Raw genomic sequence first — 16,290 nt, 5'->3', positions numbered from 1 at the left:
TTTGTGCCAGTACCATCTAGTTTTGATCACTGCAGCTTCGAAATATAACTTGAAGTCTGTAATTGTGTTTCCATCTTTGCTTTGCTTTTCAAGGTTGTTTTGGTTGTTCAGGGTTTTTTGTGGTTCTATACAAATTGTAGGATTATTTGTTCTAGCTTTGTGAAAAATGTTGTTGGTATTTTGATCAAGATCACATTAAATGGTAGACTGTTTCAGGTAGTATAGGAATTTAAACAGTATTTCTTCTTTCAGTCCATGAACATAGAGTATCTTTTCATTTCTTTGTGCCATCCTCAGTTTCTTTCATCAGTGTTTTAGAATTTACAGACTACAGATCTTTCACCTCTTTGGTTAGGCTTATTCCTAAATATCTTACTGTTTTTAATGCAATTGTAAATGGAATAAATTCCTTAATTTCTCCCTCTGCTGCTTCATTATTGGTGTATAGAAATGCAACAGATTTTTGTACATTGATTTTATATCCTATGAATTTATTAAATTTGTGTATCAGTTCTAACAAATTTTTGGTGGATTCTTTTTTTTTTCTATAAAAAGTATCATGTTATGGGCAAATAGTGACAATTTGACTTCTTCACTAATTTGGAAGATTCTTATTTCTTTTAATTGTCTGATTTTTGTGGTTAGGATGTCTAGTACTATGTTAAATAAAAATTGTGAGAGTGAACATTCTTGTCTTCTTCCCGACCATAGAGGAAAAGCTCTCAGTTTTTCTCCATTGATGATATTCACTATGGGATTTTCATACATGGTCTTTATGATGCTGTGATATGTTGCCTCTAAACTTATGTTTTGAGGGTTTTTTTTTTATCATGAATGGATGTATTTTGTGAAATATTTTTTCTACATCTACTGAAAGGCTCATATGGTTCTTTTTAAAAGATTTTATTTATTTATTTATTTATTTTTCAGAGAGAGAGAGAGCAAAAGTAGGGAAAGCAACAGGAAGAAGGAGAAGCAGGCTCTTTGCTGAGCAAGGAGCCCAGTGCAGGACTCCAACCCAGGACCCTGGGATCATGACGTGATCCAAAAGCAGATGCTTAATAGATGGAGCCACCCAGGCATCCCAGGATCATACGGTTCTTATCCTTTTTTTTTAATTGTGTTATACCATGTTGATTGATTTGCAAATATTGAACAACCCTTGCAACACAGGAATAAATTCCACTTGATCATGGTGAATTATTTTTTTAATGTACTGTTGGATTCAGTTTGCCAGTATTTTGTTGAGGATTTCTGCATCCATATTCGTCTGGGGTTTTGACCTGTAGTTCTCTTTTTTATTGGAGTGTTTATTTGATTTTGGCATTAGGGTAATGCGGTAATGCTGGCCTCATAGAATGAATTTGGAAGTTTTCCTTCCTTTTCTTTCTTTTTTTTTTTCAAAAATTTGAGAAGAACAGTATTAACTCTTCTTTAAATATTTGACCAATTGCTGTGTCATAGGGTAGCTCTATTTTTAATTTTTTTGGGAACTGTACATACTGTTTTCCAAAGTGGATGCACCAACTTGCATTCCCACCAATGGTGGAAGAGGGTTCCCCTTTCTCCACAGCTTCTCCAACATTTTTTGTTTCCTGCCTTGTTGATCTTTGAAATTCTAACTGGTGTAAGGTGGTATCTCAATGTGGTTTTGATTTGAATTTCCCTGATGGTTAATGATGATGAACATTTTTTCATGTGGCTGTTAGTCATTTGTATGTCTTCCTTAGAGAAGTGTCTGTTCATGTCTTCTGCCCATTTTTTGACATTATTATCTGTTTTTTGAGTGTTGAGTTTGGGGAGTTCTTTATAGATCTTTATAGTTGTCTGTAGAGTCATTTGTGAATATCTACCCCCAGACTGTGGGTTTCCTCTTTGTTTTGTTGACTGTTTCCTTTGCTGTACAGAAGCTTTTGATCTTAATGAAGTCCCAAAAGTTCATTTTTGCTTTTGTTTCCTTTACCTTTGGAGAGCTACTTTATGACCTGGCAATTACGCTACAGGGTATTTACCTCAAAGGTACAGATGTAGTGAAAAGAAGGGTCATATGTACCCCAATGTTCAAGACAGCATTGTTCACAACAGCCAAACTGTAGAAAGAGCCAAGATGCCCATCAGCAGACAAATGGATAAAGAAGATGTGGTCCATATATAGAACAGAATATTAATCAGCCATCAGCAAGGATGAATACCAAATTTTGCATCAAAATGGATGGGACTGGAGATTATGTTGAGTGAAATAAGTCAGGCAGAGAAAGTCAATTATCATACAGTTTCACTTACTTGTAGAAAATAAGGAATAACTTGGAGGACATTAGGAAAATGAAAGGAAAAGTGAATTGGGGGAAATCAGAGGGGGAAACAAACCACGAGAGACTGTGAATTCTGAGAAACAAGCAGAGGGTTTTAGAAGGTGGGGGGATGGATGAGCCTGATGGTGCGTATAAAAAAGGACATGTATTGCATGGAGCGCTTGGTTTTGTACATAAACAATGAATCTTGGAACACTGCAGCAAAAATTAATGATGTATTTTATGGTGACTAACATAATACAATAAAAAATTTTTTATCAAAACAACAGCTGTTGGTGAGGATGTGGACAGAAGAGAATGTTCTTGAACTGTTGGGGGAATGGAACTGGTGAAGCCAACAATATGGAGTTTCCTCAAAAAGGAAAACAGTATGGAGTTTCCTCAAAAAGTAAAAAATAAAATTACCCTATAATTAAGCAATTGCACTAATAGGTATTTACCCAAAGAATACTAAGATACTAATTCAAAGGGATACATGCATCCATTTGTTTATAATAGCATTATGTACAACAGACAAGATATGGAAACAGCCCAAGTGTTAATTGATAGATGAGTGGATAAAGAAGTGGTATATATAAACAGTGGAATATTATTCATTTACAAAAAAAGAATGAGATCTTGCCATTTACAATGATGTGAATGGAGCTAGAGTATTATGCTAAGTGAAAAGAGTCAGCCAGAGAAAGACAAATACGATATGATTTCACTTATATGTGGAATTTAGGAAACAAACCAAACAAGCATAGGGGGAAGAAAAAAGAGTGAGAGAGGCAAACCAAGAAACAGACTCTTAACTATAGAGAACAAACTGATGGTTACCAGAGGGGAGGTGGTGGAGGGATGGATTAAAAAGGTGATGGGTATTAAGGAGTGCATTTGTTGTGATGAGCACAGGTGTTGTATGAAAGTGTTGAATAGCTACATTATACACCAGGAACTAATATTACACTGTACATTAACTATCTGGAATTTAAACAAAAACCTAACAAAGTAAACTGATTGTGATAACTATTTAAAAAAGAGAAAATTTTTAAAAATCAGGAAAAAATGAAACAGTTGCATACAAGGGAAATACTGTAAGACTGTGAGCTAATTTTTCAATAGAAATATTACACATCAGAAGGAAATATCATGGGGCGCCTAGGTGGCTCAGTGGGTGGAGCCTCTGCCTTCTGCTCAGGTCATGATCCTAGAGTCCTGGGATTGGAGCCCCACATTAGGCTCTCTGCTCAGTGGGGAGCCTCCTTCCCCCTCCCCCTCTGCCTGCCTCTCTGCCTACTTGTGATCTCTCTCTCTCTCTGTCAAATAAATAAATTTTTTAAAAAAGAAGAAAACATCATTATACATTCAAAGTGTTGAAAGGAAAAAACAACAACAACAACAAAAACAACAATCAAGAATACAAGGAAAAGTTATCATTTAGAATAGAAAAGATAAGATAATCAAAAGTTAAAGCCTTTCATAACCACTAAGCCAGTTTTTTCCCCCACTAAACTATCCCTATAAGGAATATTAAAGGTAATTCTTTGAGTTCAAAGAAGAGGTGAAATATAGAAGTAAGAAAATGATAAAAGGAAAAAAATACACATGTAAAGCAAACATATAGTAACGATAGTAGATTAGTATCTTATAAATCCAGGGTAGAGATTGAAACAGAAAAGTGTTAAAATCAGTTACATAAAAAAATTAGTCAAGAAACAGGGAAATACAATTTTAAAATAAATATATAATAAATACAAATGTATTTTATATATACATGAATATATAAAACAGGGGAAGGTAGTAAAAATGTGCTTTTACGTGTTAAAACTTAAACAACCATCAATTTAATATAGACTGTTATACATATAAGATTTATACATGAACCTAATGGTGACAACGAATGAAAAACTTAGAATAGATACAAAAAAAAAAAAGAAAAAGAAAAAATCCAAGCATAACACAAAGAAAACTACACCAAACCACTGAAGGGAAGCAGAAAAAAAAGAAAATAGAGAAGAAGTACAAAAAATAAACAGAAAACAATTACAAAATGGCCACTAGTGCATATCTATCATTAATTACTTTAAATGTAACTGGACTAAATTCTCCAATCAAAAGGCAAATGTGACTGAATGGATAAAAAACAAGACTCATCTCTGTGTTAGTTACAAGAGACTTGTGTCAACTTAAAAACATATTCAGAGTGAAAATGAAAGGTTGGATAAAACTACCATGCAAATAGAAGTGAACCAAAAGTCAGAGTAGTAATATTTATATAATTAAAAAATGGACCTTAAAGCAAAAACTGTAACAACAGACATGATGGTCACTTCATAATAACAATGAGATCAATACAACAGGAGAATGAAACTGTAAATGTCTATGCACCCAACACAGGAACACCTATATACATAAAACAAATATTAATAGAAATAAAAAAAGAAACAGTAATACAATAATAGTAGGTGATTTCAACACCAAAATTACATCAATGAATACTTCATTCAAACAACAACAACAAAAAATCAAACAAAAAACAGTGTTTTTAGCATATCAAAACAGATGAACTTATAAATAGTGCATCCATACCCAAACAGCAGAACACACATTCCTTTAAAGTGCACATTCTTTAAGACAGGTTACATATTAGGTCACAAAATAAGTGTCAGTAAATTTAAGAATGTTGAAATCATACCAAACCTTTTCTAACTAAAATGATATGAAACTAGAAATCAGTTACAAGAAAATACCTGGAAAGAATACTGACACATGGAGACTAAATGACAGGTAGTTAAATGAAACCAATGGGTCAATGAAGATATTTTAAAAAATAGCAATATAGAGACAAATGAAAATAAAAACATTGGGATGTTAAAAAAATATTTGAGATACAACCTCAGTTCTAAGAGAGAAGTTTATAGTGGTACATGCCTACCTCCAGAAACGGATTTCTTCATAAACAGCTTAACTACACCTAAGTAGCTAGAAAAGGAAACAAAAGAGCCGAAAACTAGTAGAAGGAAGTGAATAATAAAGATCAGTGAAGAAATAAATGACATAGAGAATTAAAAAAAAAGAAATTATCAATGAAACCTGGTCTGGTTCCTTGGAAAGATAAATATATATAGATATAGATATAGATATAGATATAGATAAACCTTTAACCATACTCATTAAGAAAAAAAGAATGAGGACTCAAATTAATAAAATCAGAAGTGAAGGAGGAAAAATAACAACTGACATCACAGAAATACAAGGATTAAAGAGACTACAACAAATGATTTTTTTCCAAAAAATTGTACAACATATAAGAAATGGATAGATTCTTAGAAACATAGTCTTTTGAAACTGAATTAGGAAGAAATGCAAAATTTGAACAGATTTATTACTAGTCATGAAATTAAATCAGTAAGAAAGAAAAAAAATGCTAACAAACTAAAATCTAATATCAGATAGTTTCACAGGTGAATTCTACCAAACATTTAAAGAGCTATTAATATTTATTTTTCTTAAATTCTAAAAATTAGAATAAGAAGAAGGAAAAACTTCCCAATGTTTTCTATGAGGTCAGCATTATCCTGATGCAAAAAAAAAAAAAAGAAAAACAAACAAACAAACAAAAAAGAAAGTATAAAAAATAATAACAACAACAATCCTGCAGACCAATAATTATGATGGACATAAATGCAAAAATCCTCAATATTAGTAAAACAAATTCAACAATACAAAGAAAAGCAATTTACCATGATCAAGTGGGATTTACTTTGGGATTCAAGGATGGCTTAACATTCACAAATCAATCAATGTGATACATTATATCAACAACAGAAATGACAAAAACAATATGATTGCACCAATAGATACCAAAAAAAGCATTTGGCAAATTACAACAATTATTCATGATAGAAAACTTTCAACAAAGTGGGCTTAAAGGGGTATAGCACAACATAGTAAAGGCCACATACAAAAAATGCACAAATAACATCATAGTCAACATTAAAAATCTGAAAGTCTTCCCTGTAAGATCAGGAACAAGAAAAGGATGTCAACTCTCAACACTTCTATTCAACATAGGACTGGAAGTCTTAGCCTCAACAACCAGATAAGAAAAAGAAATAGAAGTAATCCAAATTGGTAAGGAAGAAATAAAACTGTCAATATCTGCAAATGAGATAATACTATACATGAAAAATCTCCAAAGACTCCACTGAAAGATTGTAAGAACTGATAAATTAGTACAGTAAATTTGCAGAAAAAATAAATAAAGAAATCTGTTGCATTTCTATACACAATAAAAACGTCTCAAAAAGAGAAATTAAGAAAACTGTTCTCATGTAGAATTTAAAATCAAAGCAAATGAAAAAAGAAAGAAAAAGAAACAGAAAGAGACCCATAACCCCAAAGAACTCTAATCATTGCCAGACTGGAAGGAGATGGGGGATGGGGAAAGTAGATGAAGGAGAGTGAAAAATACAGGCTTTCATGTTATGGAATGAATAAGTCACAAGCATGAAAAGTACAGCATAAGGAATTTAGTCAATGCTATTATGATACTGTTGTATGATAACAGATGGTAGCTACACTTGCAGTAAGGATAGCACATAGTACAGAGTTGCCAAATCACAATGTTGTATACCTGAATATAATGTAACATTATATGTCATTATATTTCAATTAAAAATAAGTAACTATTTAAAAACAATGTACTAAGAGAATTGCCACCACCTAAGAAAACAATTTCATTTACAATTTAAACAAGAAGAATAAAATACCTAAGAAGGTGAAAAACCTATACTCTGAAAACATTAATGAAGACACTGATGAAAGAAATTAAATATGACTCAAACAAATGTAAATCATGCTCATGTATTGAAAGAATTAATATCAAAATGTTTAGTAACCAAAGCAATTTACAGATTCAATGCAATTTTTATTAAAATACCAATAGCATTATTTACAGAACTAAAATAATAATCCCAAAATTTGTGTGGAACCACAAAAGATCTTGAATACCCAAAACAATCCTAAGATAAATTGCATGTGTCACATAGTTGGATGCAAGAATCATATGGTCAATTAATTTGTGACAATGGAGGGAAGACTATATAGTGGGGAAAAGACAATCTTTTCAATTGGTAAAACTGGGCAGTTACATTCAAAAGAATAAAACTGTACCAGAGTCTAACACCATAAACACACACACACAAATGGATTAAAGACATAAATATGAAAACTCAAATCTTGAAACTCTTAAAATCTCTTGATTTTCTTCAATAAGCTCTTGAATATCTTTCTTAGTAATTTATATCCATCTTAGTAATATATATGTATATATGTTATTATATATAAACATACATATAATATACATGTAATAATGTGTGTATATATATGTTACTAAGATATATCTCTATATATATATCTCCTGAGGCAAGGGGGAAAAAAGCAAAAATAAACTTTGCATTGCAAGGAAAACCATCAACTAAACAAAAAGGCAACCCAGTGAATGGGACAAAATATTTGTAAATTACATATCTCATGACGGGTTAATAACCCAGAATATATAAAGTACTTATGTAACTTAACACACACACACAAAAAGACAAACTTGTCTAAAAGTGGCAGAGGACCTGAAGAGGTATTTTTCAAAAGAAGAAATATAGATGGCCAACAGACCCATGAAAAGATGCCCAGTATCACTAATGATAAAGGAAATGCAAATCAAAACTACAATGAGATGCCACCTCACACCAGTAAGAATGGCTAGTATCATAAAGACAAGAAATACAAATGTTGGTGAAAATGTGGAGGAAAGGGAACCTCATGTACTTTCTGTGAGGTTGTAAACTGGCACTGCCACTGTGGAAAACACTATGGATATTCCTCAAAAAGTTAAAATTAGTAATATTAAACAATACAGTAATTTACTACTGAGTATTTACCCAGTGAAAATGAAAACACTAATTCAAAAAGAATTATGCACATCTACATGTATAGCAACATTACTTACAATAGCCAAGATATGGTAGCAACCCATGTGACCATCGATAGGTAAATGAATAAAGATGTGGGAGACATATGTGTGCATGTGTGCATGTATATATGCATATATACTACCCAGCCATAAAAAAAATAAGATCTTGCCATTTGCAACAACATGTATAGATTTAGAAGGTATTATGTTAAGTGGAATAAGCCAGACTGAGAATAACAAATATCATATAATTCCACTTATATATGGAATCTAAAATCCAAACGAAGCAAACAAAAAACCCCAATAACTTAAACATAAAGAAAAAAGTGGTAGTTGCCAGAGGGTACATGTATGAGAATGAGTGAAATAGATAAAGGGGATTAAAATGTGCATGTTTACAGTTACAAAATATATAAGTCAAGGAGAAAAAAAGTACAGTATAAGGAATACAGTCAATACTATTGTAATAATGATGTGTGGTGACATATGGTGATTATATTTATCATGGTAATCATTGAGTAATGTATATAATTGTTGAATAAATATGTTGTACACTTGAAACTGATATAACATCATGTTTATTATACTTCAATGAAAAATAAATAAAACATACAAATAAATTAATTATATCTAGAAATATTGGTCAGAGGATACACAAAACACTAAGATGTAAAATATGATATTACATACATAAATTGTGGAAGAAAAAGTTATAATTTAGTGCTTTTAGAATGTGTTTGAGCTTAAGTGACTATCAATTTAATGTAAACTGCTATACACATAAGATGTTATATATGAACTGCATGGTAGCCACAAATCAAAATCCAAAACAGATACACGAAATATATTTAACAAAAAAGAAATTCGGGCATGAGCCCAAAAATGAATAATTAAAAAATAATTAAAAAATTTAAAAATCTATACACATTTCTCCAAAGAAGGCAGACAGATGGCCAACAGAGAGATGAAAAGATGCTCAACATCACTCAGCATCAGGGAAATCAAATCAAAACTATAATGAGATATCACCTCACACCTGTCCTAATGGCTAAAATCAAGAATATAAGAAACAATGGTTGGTGGTGAGGATGTGGACAAAGGGGAACCCTTTTGCTGTTGGTGAGAAATCAAAGTGGTGCAGCTACTGTGGAAAACAGTATAGAGATTCCTCAAAAAGTTAAAAAATAAAACTACCCTATTTCCATCAATTGCACTATTAGTTACTTACCCAAAGAATATAAAGGGAATACCAAGGGATACATGCACCCTGATGTTTATAGCAGCATTATCTAGAGTAGCCAAATTATGGAAACAGCCCAAGTGTTCATCAACAGATGAATAGTGAATAGGTAAAGATGTTTTATATATATATATATATATATATATATATATATATATATATACATAAAATCTCCCATTTTGTATATCATATATATATGAGTGGGGGATGGGTTAAATAGGTGATGCAGATTAAGGGATGCACTTGTGATGGATACTGGGTGATGTATGGAAGTGTTGAATCACTATACTGTACACAAGAAACTAATATTCCTGTATATTTTAACTAATTGGAATTAGTTTAATTTTAACTAATTGGAATTTAAATAAAAACAAAAAAAATTCAGTGACACATCATTTATAGAAATTTTTAAAAAAACACTAAGGAAAGGCATCAAACTGAAAAAGAAGAGATTAACAGAAAAAAAAAGGAACAGAGAAAAGCTACAAGAAAAGAGAGAACAATCAATAAAATGACAGTAAGTACCTGTCAATAATCACTTTAAATGTAAATGGTCTAAATGGTAAAATAAAAAGACATGGTGACTGAGTAGATTAAAAAATAAACAAGACCCACATATACGCTGCTATAAGAAAATTACTTCAGACCTAAAGACATATACGTGTTGAAAGTGAAGGGATGGAAAAAGATATTCAATGCTAATGAAACAAAAAAAAATCAGGGATAGCAATACTTACATCATACAAAATGGGCTTTAAAACAAAGACAAGGGTCAAAGAAGGGAAATACATGATGATAAAGGGTTAAATCCAACAAGAGTATATACTTTTAAAAATCTATGTACCCAACATAGGAGTACCTGTATGCGCAAGGCAAATACTAAGAGACATAGAGGGACAGAATGAGAGTTATACAATAATAGTATCATTATTATTGACACCAAGTTTGCATCAATGGTTACATCATCAGGCAGAAAATCAGTAAGGAACACTGGCTTTGAATGACGTATTAGACCCGATGGAATTCACAGATATTTATAGAGCCTCCCATCCAAAAACTGCAGAAAACACATTATTTTCCAGTGCACGTGGAATAGTCTCCACATGTTATCCTACAAAACAAGTCAATAAATTTAAGAACATTTGAATCATATCAAGCATCTGTTCTGACCACAAGATTAAACCAGAAAAGAATCATATGAGATAAACCAGAAAAATTGCAACCATGTGGAGGATAAAAAACACAATACTAAACAACCAATGGGTCAATGAAGAAACCAAAGAGGAACTCAAACAACACATGGAAATAAATGAGCATAAAATCCCTCTGGCCCTAAATCTATGGGATATAACAAAATCAGTTCTATGAGGAAAGTTTATAGCGATACAGGTCTACCACAAAGAACAAGAAAAAAATTCTTAGATAATTTAAACCTAGAACTAGAAAAAGAAAAAAAAAACAAAACCTAAATTTTGTAGAAGGAGGGTAATAATAAAATTTAGAGTGGAAATAAGTGAAATTGAAACTTAAAAAATTAGAAATAATCAATGAAACCAAGAGCTAATTCGTTTAAAATTTGAACAAAATTGATTACGTTTAGGCAGTATCATAGAAAGAGAGAGGATTCAAATAAAATAAATCAGAAGTAAAAGAAAAAAATAACACCACCAGAGAAATACAAAGGATTATAAAAGAATACTATGAAAAGCTATGTGCCAAAAATTGGGCAACCCAGAAGAATTGGATAAATTCCTAGAAACATGCAATCTTCCAAAACTAAATCACGAGGACACACAAACAATTTGTACAGATCAATTACTACTAAAGAAATTAATTAAATAACTCTCCCAAAACACAAGTATAGGACCAAGTCGCATCTCAGTTGAATTCTATCAAACATTTAAAGAACGGCTAGTTTCCATTCTTCTCAAACTATACCAAAGAATGGAGGAATAAAAACTTCCAAATTCATTCTACAAGGTCAGCATTACCCTGATACCCAAACCAGACAAAGACATTACAAAAAGAGAGAGAGTGAGAGAGAATTACATGCCAGTGTCCCTGAAGAACATAGGTGCAAAAATTCTCAACAAATATTAACAAACCAAATTCAAGTGTACATTAAAAGAATCATTCACCACCATCACGTGGACATTATTCCAGGCATGAAAGGATGGCTCATTATCTGTGAATCAATCAATATGATACATCAGGGGTGCCTGGGTGGCTTAGCCAGTTACATGTCTGCCTTCAGATCAGGTCATGATCCCAGGGTCCTGGGATGGAGTCCCAAGTCCAGCTCCCTGCTCAGCTGGGAGTCTGCTTCTCCTTCTACCCCTCCCCCTGTTTGTGATCTCTCTGTATCAATCTCTTTCTCAAATAAGTAAATTAAATCTTTAAAAAATATATGATATATCACATTAAAAAGAGATAGGATAAAAACCAAATAATTACCTTAAAATTTTGTAGATAAAGAAAAAGCGTTTGACAATATACAACATGTGTTGATGATAAAAACTCTCAACAGTGTGGGTTTATAGTGAATATGCATCAATAAATCAAAGGTCTTATATTAAGAAAACAAAGCAAACATCATACTCAATGGTGAAAAACTGAAAGCTTTTTCTCTAAGATGAGGAAGAAGACAAGGATGTACACTCTCACCACTTTTATTTAACATAGGACTGGAAGTCCTAGCCACAACAATCAGACAAGTAAAAGGAAAGGTATTCAAATTGATAAGGTAGAAGTAAAACTTTCACTATTTGCAGATGCAATGATATTATACAGGTAAAACTCTAAAGCCTCCACCAAAAAGACCATTAGAACTAATAAATGAATTTAGTAACATAGAATACAAAATTGACATACAGACATTTGTTGCATTTAATAAACTAATAATGAACTAGCAGAAAGATAAACTAAGAAAACAATACCATTTATAATTGCACCCTAAAATAAAATACTTTGCAAAAAACTTAACCAAGGAGATGAAATACCTATACTCAGAAAAGTATAACACACTGAAAAAATTGAAGACAATACACATGGAAAGATATACCATACTCGTGGATTGAAAGAATTAATATTGTTAAGATGTTTATGCCACCAAAAGGAATCTACAGATTTAATTCAATCTCTACCAAAATAACAATAACATTTTTCTTAGAACTAGAACAAATAATCCTAAATTTTTTATAAAACCACAAAATACTCCAAATATCCAAGGTAATCTTGAAAAAGAACAGAGCTGCATGTATGTATCACAATCCAAAATTTCAAGGAATAGCTGCAAAGCTATAGTAATTAAACAGTATGGTACTGGTACAAAAGTAGACACATAGATCAATGGAACAGGATAGTGACCCTAGAAATAAACCCATATTTATATTGTCAATTAATCTATGACAAAGGAGACAAGCATAAGCAATGAAGGAAATTATGATGTTTTCAATAAATAATGTTGGGAAAACTGAACAGCTACATGCAAGAACTGGACCACTTTCTTATATTATATACAAAAACAAACTCAAATGGATAAAAACCTAAATGTGAGACCTGAAACCATAAAACTTCTGGAAGAAAATTAGGCAGTAATCTCTTGGATGTTTGCCTTAGCAGCATATTTATGGATATGTCTCCTCAGTCAAGGGAAACAAAACCAAAAATAAATTTTGGGGACTTCACCAAAAGATAAATATTTTGCACAGCAAAAGAAACTATCAACAAAAGAAAAGTCAAGCTCCTGAATGGGAGAAGATATTTGCAAATTATATATCCAATAAAGGGTTAATATATAAAATATAGAAATAACTTGTACAACTTAACATAAAAATAACCCTACAGATACAGTGATTAAATAATGTGTAGAGGACCTGATTAGACATTATTCCAAAGAAGACATAGAGATAGCCAATGGATACACAAAAAGATGCCCACCATCACTAATCATTAGGGAAAAGCAAATCAAACCACAATGAGATATCATCTCACATCAGTCAAAATGTGTAAAATAAAAAAGACAAGAAATGACAAGTGTGCATGAGGATATGCAGAAAAGGGAACCATCATGCACTGTTGGTAGGATTTTTAAATGGTGCAATTGCTATGGAAATCTGAATGAAGTGGTCTCAAAAGATTAAAACTAGAAGTACTGTATGATCCAGTATTCCTACTTTTGGGTATATATTCAAAATAATTGAAAGCAGGGTCTCAAAGAGATATTTGCACACTTATGTTAATAGCTACATTACTCATAATAGCCAAGAGTTGTACAAAACACAAATGTCTATTTGATAGGTGAGTGAACAAACAAAATATGAGATTTTATTTTTTTTACTTTTATTTTTTTAAAGATTTTATTTTTTTATTTGATAGACAGAGGTTACAAGTAGGCAGAGAGGCAGGCAGAGAGAGAGAGGAAGTGAAGCAGGCTCCCTGCCAAGCAGAGAGCCAGATGCAGGGCTTGATCCCACGACTCTGGGATCATGACCTGAGCCGAAGGCAGCCACTCAGGTGCCCCAGAGATTTTATATATATAAATTTTAGCCTGAAATAAAGGGAAATCCTGTTGTATGCTACATGGATTAACCTTGAGGACATTATCCTAAATGAAATAAGCCAGTCACAGAAAGACAAATGCTGTTATGTTTCCACTTATATGAGGTACATAAAGTAGTCAAATGAATAGAAACAGAAAGTAGAGTAATGGTTACTGGGGACTGGCAGGAAGGAAAAAGGAAGCATTGTTTAATTTGTATAGTGTTTTATAGTTGCAAGATGGAAAAGCTCTGGAGATACATTTCATAAAAATATGAATATATTTAAAACTACTAAAATGTATATTTAAAAGTAGTTAGGAAAGCAAACTTTATTTTATGTATTTTTGCCATGATTTAAAAAAAATGAAAAAAATCATTGCAAATTTAATAAGATGACAAAAATTTTATTGAGAAAAGTTCTTTTTAGGGTGATTGTGATTTAGCTCAGATTACAGAGGATGAAGGTGAGATTACCAAGGAAATGCTTTAGAAAAAATTGAAAATTTCTAAACTGCCCTAGAGGGTGATAAATATAGATAACTGTAGGTTTTTATTTTGCAGAATAGAGTATGAAAACTTTGGAATGAAACAGGGTTTCTTGGAACAGATAAATTTCTTGGTACAAGTGAGGAGAAGCTAAGCTCTGCCATCAATGGTCCTTCCATCTGCATCCTTCCTTCCTGTCCTTGCCTTATGCAATTTCTAAACTTCTAAAAATGCACAAAAGTATTTAAAGCAATGTTTCCTGAAAGGATGATTTCCCAAGCAACTTACATCAGAACTCCCATGGGCACTCTACAAAAAATATAGCCTTCTGGACACTCCTTCCCCCAGTGCTCCCTCCTACTACCTTGATTCATCATCACTCATCTGGTCTATTTCAGTAGACTCCATATTTCTTCCCTCCAATTTATCTTCTTTACTGGCTTCAGTAATCTATTTAAAATGAAAAAGGGTAAAATAAAATAAAATGATAAAATAAAACAAAATAAAATAAAATGTAAAGGTGTTTATTTTAGTCCCCATACCAAAAATTTTAATGGTTCTTCATTACCTTCAAGATAAAATCTAAATTCCTTAACAAAGTTTAAAAAACATTTCATGACCTGCACACCAATGTTTACAGCAGCAATGTCCATGGTAGACAAACTATGGAAAGAGCCAAGATATCCATCAACAACTGAATGGATAAAGAAGATGTGGTATATATATACAACGGAATATTACTCAGCCATCAGAAAGGATATTATCTTACAATTTACATTAACATGGATGGAACTGGAGAGTATTATGCTGAGCAAAATAAGCGAATCAGAGAAAGACAATTATATGCTTTCATTCATATGGGGAATATAAGAAACAGCATAGAGGATCATAGGGGAATGGAGGGAAAAACAGAATGGGAAGATAATCAGAGAAGGAGACAAACCATGAGAGAGTCTTAACCATGGGAAGGAAACCAAGGGTTGCTTGGAAGGGGGGTAACTGGATGATGCACAGTAAGGAGGGCATATAATGTGATGAGCACTGGGTGTTGTATGCAACTGATGAATTACTGAACTCTACATCTAAAACTAATGATGTATTATGTGTTGGCTAATTGAATTTAAATTAGGAAAAAAAAAACAATTTGTGATTTGCCCCTGGTAATTTATCCAGAATCATCCCCCCACTATTCCCTGATTTACACGTTATATTTTACCTAGTTTGAGCTAGGGTTTTTGTTATTCTAAGTGCTCCAGACTATTTCCATCTTCTGTGGTTTTGCACATGTTGCTACCACTGATGAGATTTTCTTCCTCACCATTTCTGCTTAGGATCCTATCTCATCTTTTTTTTTTTTTAAGATTTTTTATTTATTTATTTGACAAAGATCACAAGTAGGCAGAGAGGCAGGCAGAGAGAGGAAGGGAAGGAGGCTCTCCACTGAGCAGAGAGCCCGATGTGGGGCTCGATCACAGGACCCTGGGATCATGACCCCAGCCGAAGGCAGAGGCCTTAACCCACTGAGCCACCCAGGCGCCCCTCTCATCGTTTTGTGTACCTTTTTTCCTCCATTCTCTTTACTATCTAAGTACAGAGAAATCTTAAAAATTCCTCTTCTCTGAGTAACGTTGGCCAAATTCATTCAGACTGAGGTATAAATGACTATAGTGATTTAACATTCCAGTCACACTAGCGATGACTGATATTGGTTTAAGGTCTCTCCAGGTGCTGCTTAATTTTTAAGAAGTACAGAGATTT

The sequence above is a fragment of the Lontra canadensis genome, unplaced genomic scaffold, assembly GCF_010015895.1.
Source record: "Lontra canadensis isolate GAN:19392208 unplaced genomic scaffold, GSC_riverotter_1.0 scaffold114, whole genome shotgun sequence".
NCBI classification, from domain to species: Eukaryota; Metazoa; Chordata; class Mammalia; order Carnivora; family Mustelidae; genus Lontra; species Lontra canadensis.
The sequence above is the reverse complement of the archived record's forward strand: the minus strand, read 5'-3'. Positions refer to the sequence as shown.